A 5,746-nucleotide genomic window follows, 5' to 3' on the forward strand; every position below is an offset into this window, starting at 1 on the left:
CAGCGATGGCGCTCGTGCTTCTCCAGCCCAATCATCCTCGCGAGGCTGGGTGGAGCGTCCTTAGGAGGAGTCAGCCCCCGTGGCCCCGCTGGCTCCGGAGGTGCCAACGTTCGGTTCGGGCGCTGGGGTCCCCGAGGCTCAGGAGCCTCTGGCCTCCCAGGCCATGGTGATGACAACGCCTCCTCCTTCTCCTGCCACATTGCTGTCTCTAGGTACCTCTGCCTCTCGCGACGTCCTGGAGCACACTCTTTCTGTGATGGCCCTGTTGCGAGAAGATCTTCAAGGCACCAACCGTCGCCTGGTGTCCAGGCGCCTGGAGCTGGTCTCTGACTGGCTTCACTCTGATGTGTCAGTCCGGGCGATGCTGAGCCAGACTGCTGTGGACTCTGAGAAGGACAGGGAGGCGGTCGCCCAGGCTGTGGCTGCCCGCAAGGTGGCGCTGAAGGATGCCGAGGCCACACAGGACCGCTGTCGGTCTCTAGTGGCCGAGCTGGAGACCATGCGGAGGGAGTGCGCAATGGAAGCCCGAGGCCGCAAGGCAGAGGAGGAGAAGATGAAGGCACGAGGGGACGCCGTCAAGTATCACGACGCCGAACTGGAGCAGTTGGCGAAGGCACAAACCACGGAGCGCAGTAGGCTGGCGGAGCTGGAGCAAAAGCTGCGGCCGGAGAAGGCCGAGCTTGACTCCAAGGCAAAGGTACTGGCTGAGGACCGCGCGGCCTTCAAGCTCCTCGAGGAGAGGTCTCGGACAGCGCTTCGCTCGCTCTACAAGAAGGGCTTGGATGAGCTGCTGGCCGGCAGCGACGAGGGCCGAACCCAGCTGCTTACTTTTCTGGTTGATGCGCTTGAAGACATCGTGAGCGGTATCGTCCGCATGGCTGAGGAAGAAGTCCGCGTTCTTTCCATGGCTGCGCTACCGCGCGTCTTCAGCCACCTCCATCTTTGTGATCCTGCCACCCGCCTGGACGAGCTACTGGAGCACGTGGTCGACGAGCATTACGAGGCCACTACTGCAGCTGTGAAGGGTCAGGTGGAGGCCCTGTTGAAGAGGTTCTGCACCTTTGCTCCCGTGCCATTGACTGGCAGTGCTGCTGATCCTGCAACTCTGGCCGGTGGCACAGGCGAAGGCGGTGCCGTTAGAGGAGAAGCATCCCCTATAGGCGGCGGTGATGTCCAGGGATGACTTGCTGGCGGCTCCTTTCCTGTTTCAGTTTCTGCAATATGCACCATGCCTTGTGGAGGCGTTAAACTCGTGTTTGGTTTCAGGAGAACAATATGTCTTGTAATATTTGCTTTGAAATTCTGCGATTTCCTTTCCATTTGCTTTACGTTCTACGTCGGCAGGGCCCGACCCCGTGCATACCTCAGCCGCCATTGGGCCGACCGGATCACCAGGACGGACGAAGGAGTGAGGGACTACGTGGTCAGTTAGGCTCCTGAGTCGCGATGCCCAGGAGTCCCCCTTGACGTTCAAACAACCTCCGTACCTTGGCTCCGCTTGGGAGGGCGCATGACGACCAGGTCCGAGGGACATGGCAGGGTGGCGTACGCTTGGGCGTGACCCGAGTGCAGCCCCCGTGCCCAGCCCCCTCGCACGACTCTCCCGAGGGGAGGTGCTGCGATGGGGCCAGACACCGATCTCGGAGGCTCCCTGAGGTTGATACGGTCGTGAGGCCGCCCTCAGTTGTTTATGACCAGCGCGAAGCATAACGCTTCCGCACTTGCACAGGCATAGCCGCTCCTCGGTAGTGTCAACTGCCAGTGCGGATCATGCTGCTTCCACTAGCACGTTGGAGGGGACTCCCTACTGCAGAGAGCCCCCGAGGCGTGTACAGCCCTGCCCTAACACGTGGCTTGCATGTTTGGGCTAGACGAGTTGTGTCTGGGCACTCGTGAGCCAGTGCGGGACTCACGAGGCCCTACCTCAAGGCGGGTTGCGCCTGGTCTTGGTTCTTGATGACTGTGGCATTCCTGCAATATGGTTAGACAACCTGCGCCGAATGACTGTCCTGAGGTTATCGCACGAGAAGGCCAAGCACCAACGACCCCAGGAGGTGACATGAACGGGGCCGGCCCGCCAGACAGAGCTCAGCCGTTGGATTTATCGACGCTACAGGGACGGGCCCGAGCACAGACGCCGTGCCTAGCCTTCTTATGCGAAGGATACTGATGAAAGACGATCGGCGCGCGGCTCCCATGGTGGGTGACAATCAAGCAGGTGATAACCATAGATAGATTATGCATGAGAAGCAAACTGGCTTAGGTAAATGCAAGAATGATACATGCCACTTGGTCGGACCCGAGCGGCCTGGGGATGATGCAGCGCAAGGGGCGCCCCTAGCAAGGTGAACTAAAGATGCAAGTGGATACATGCCACAGGGACTGACCTACACGGCCTAGGAATGATGCGGCCCAATGGGTGCTCCCAACTGAATGAACTTGGAAAAACGTCACCTGGTTTGGTTGTCGAAGGAGTGTTGGGGTAGCTGAAGTGATTCTCTGAAGGAATTGCTCCTTACGAGTTGTCGTGGCCCTGAACTGGACATAGAGCCACATCCCACATTAATAAATTGTTTGCAGCAGTTGTAACATAGAACAAGGACAAATGCTGCATGGACATGAACAACAGGATAAGTGACTACTGGTGAGAAAACTCAAGTTTGCAAGTTCCCTGCTAGTCTCCCGACGCGGGTACTGGTTCATCAAATAGCATGAATCACAAATTGCTTGAAATAAACATGCTAGAACAAGTAGTTGTTGGTCCAGTGAATCCTGGAGAGCTTATTTCTCATGAACATATACTTGCTAGAACAAATCACAAACAAACAGTGTGCAGGCAGGGTACATAGAGACCAGGAGAAGTAGGGCATGGGCGGCCGCAGTTTCACAAACACCATACAAGCAAACTCCATTACACAATATGCAGTAAATAGGAAGTAATCATCATATTTTCACAAAAACAACATGCAATGCAGACATATATACTCATACAAGAATATCATTGCCTGCAGTTTTATATAGATGACATACACTGCAAAAATCTTAAGAGAAAATAACTGCATTGAGCAATTTACTTCATGATTAAGAGACATGCTTGTCCAGCGCATGGCAGATGGACTGAAACAACAACAACAGCAATTACGAGGATCAAAACACCACCTATATAGATGCTCGTTGTTGATCGATGAGTTTGGGAGAGGAAGCAGTGCAGTAGTAGCATGTGGAAGGGAAGGGAAGGGAAGGGGGGACCTTGTTGAACTACATGACAACGGCCATGGCAAGCTCGGGGCTGTGCACGCCGCTGGCCACCATCTCGTCTAGCGTCTCAATGAGGGCCACGTCGATCACCGACTGCCGGTACATGTCGAACGCCTCCGCCATCCCTCCCCTCACCCCTGATCCCTGCTGGCGACAGTAAGTAGCAAGTATCAATCAAACAATTTGTTCCCAATTGCTCATGTTTTGACATGGTGAATCTAGAAGCTCATATGTTGCTAGTCGAGGGGGAATGGGGACTGACATGGAGTGATGGATGGCCTCGTAGGCGTCTTCTGAAGGCAAGAAGTCACTTGTTCTCGTTCTTCTTATCTGAATCCCCCAAATAATCAAAGAAACTCATTCAGAAACAGAAGGAAACACATTCAGGACCACAAATCATTCAAAAGGACTAGTCACAGGTTAGCCGTCACTAGCAAGTATTTAATTCAACACTGATTGTACTACTTCGGCAATGAGATTCAGGAGCACAAATCAGTCAAAAGGACCAGTCACAGGTTAGCCGTCGCTAGCAAGTATTTAATTCAACACTGATTGTACTACTTCGGCAACGAGATTCTTCAATGCGGAATTAGAAAATCAAAGAAGCAGAGGCAAATCGCCGGAAGGGAACTAGCAGCAATGGTCAATGAACCCAATCGAGCCCAATTCAAATCAGCAACCAGCAAGGGAGCAATTCAGCAAACACCTGAGCTGCATGCATGGGAGGAGCAATGGAGGATGAATCACCTCTGGTGTCGGCGAGGCAGCGTTGCACGACCAAACAATCTACACATTCACTAATCAATCCAGATTACTATCCTATGACCGAAGAAGCAAAGGCCATACCAGGAAATGATTAAACACATAGTATTAGTAGCATGTCAAAAATCCTAATTTTGACATGCGCTAAAATGGCAATTTGAATCAGATTTGGTTTTCTCACATATAACATGCAGATCAACAATACACAGCATACACATTTACCACTAACTAACCAAGCTAATTAAGGTAGCCACGGTCGTCTAGAAATTAGTTTAACACAGATTTGTAGCGCTGATATCAAAAGGTTGCATGAACTAAGGAGCACATATTGACATATAGATGAACTAAGTGACTGATAGGAGCAATGCAACCGAAATCAAAAGGTTCCAGATCATGTACGCTGGTTCTATATTTCTATCAATAGATGAGCAATGCAAAAGAAGCAGTAGGGTCACCAAACATTCTAGATAAACATGGACATCAAGCAAACTATGTACGATAGATAGAAGAAGCTAATTAAGACAGCTCCTGCAATTCGAATCCATCATTTTTCCCACAGATAAGATAAGATGCAGATCAACATTGCAGTAGTACATTGATTACGCTTGATAGATGGGGCTAAGATAGATAGCCACGGCCGTCTAGGAATCAATTAAGCACAAATAGAAGAGCATGGCAGGAGATATATCTGACCAAACTGAACTGAAAGTCTGAAACCACAAGTCTGTATGATGATACAGTACAGTAGAATAAAAAGACTGGTAAGGAGAGCACAACTTCAATCAGCAATGCAAAAGTACCCCCTTGGATTGGATCGCTTGGTCAACAGCCTCGAATGGAATCTCGATTGAAGTCGTCAATCAGAATCAGATGATGGATAGGGTCCCTCCTGCAGTCAAGCTAAGGAATTGGATTCAACAGTCAGATCGGATCCATGGAATCATCATTTTCATGTTGACAGACAGAAAAGAAGAGAGAGTTTTGGAGTTTGGACAGAGATGGACCTTAGAGATGTAGATGTGGCCGTCACACTAGTCAGTGAGGCTGGCGAGCTTCTTGGGGTCGAGGAAGTGGGAGAGCACTGCGACGGCGAGGTCGATGTGCTTCTTGGGGTCGAGGATGAATCACCTCTGCTGTCGGCGAGGCGGGGCTGCACGAAGCCGAGGGCAGGACTGCATAGATGAATCAACCCCAGTTACACTAATCTTTCTTATAACTTAAACTACAACGAAAAGCTATGGACACACACGAGACCAAAGTTGAGCCGCAGAAGAATGCACCCACGAATCTGGGCGGAAAATTGACCGAAGCCCGAACGAAACAGCAAGAACCCAGTCGGATCCAGCGAGAAACCGGCCGGACGGCCCAGGAAACCGGTCAGCAATGGCCAGCTCAGGCACGAGCAGGCACAGAGCCGGCGCGCCTGCCTGCGCCCCAGAGAAGAAGCAGCGGAAGCGAGTGAGAGGCAGAGGAGGAGGGGTTCTGGTGGGTGCATGTGCATCCTGGTGCGCCCCTAGATCTAGCCGGCGAGCACGTGCATGGGTGCGAGCTACTCATTCCCTTGGTCGGTGGGGACGGAGGGGTTCTGGTGGGTGGCACCAGGGGGGAGGAAGTGAGTTCTCACCTTGGCGAAGTCGGTGGGGGTGACGCCGGGGAGGTAGAAGGCCTCGGCGGGGGGCGCGGCAGCAAGGAGCACGGCGAGGGCGAGCGCGGCGACGGCCTGCCG

The 5,746-nt window shown here is 52.5% G+C and overlaps 1 long non-coding RNA gene across 8 annotated transcripts; it reads right to left on the reverse strand.

Annotated features, from left to right (window-relative positions):
* Positions 1-2,313: 2,313 nt before the first annotated feature.
* LOC119300684 lies at positions 2,314-5,746 on the reverse strand. 8 transcript variants are annotated; one of them, XR_005146599.1, is made up of 6 exons: positions 5,645-5,746; positions 5,025-5,192; positions 4,821-4,920; positions 3,521-3,588; positions 3,250-3,405; positions 2,314-2,533 (listed from the first exon to the last, which is right to left on the reverse strand). It is a non-coding gene; the product is annotated as an uncharacterized LOC119300684 (long non-coding RNA). The 8 variants fall into 8 exon arrangements; XR_005146597.1 differs by having other exon boundaries at positions 2,314-2,538; XR_005146598.1 differs by lacking the exon at positions 2,314-2,533 and having other exon boundaries at positions 2,981-3,402.

The sequence above is a fragment of the Triticum dicoccoides genome, chromosome 5A (genome assembly GCF_002162155.2).
Source record: "Triticum dicoccoides isolate Atlit2015 ecotype Zavitan chromosome 5A, WEW_v2.0, whole genome shotgun sequence".
NCBI classification, from domain to species: Eukaryota; Viridiplantae; Streptophyta; class Magnoliopsida; order Poales; family Poaceae; genus Triticum; species Triticum dicoccoides.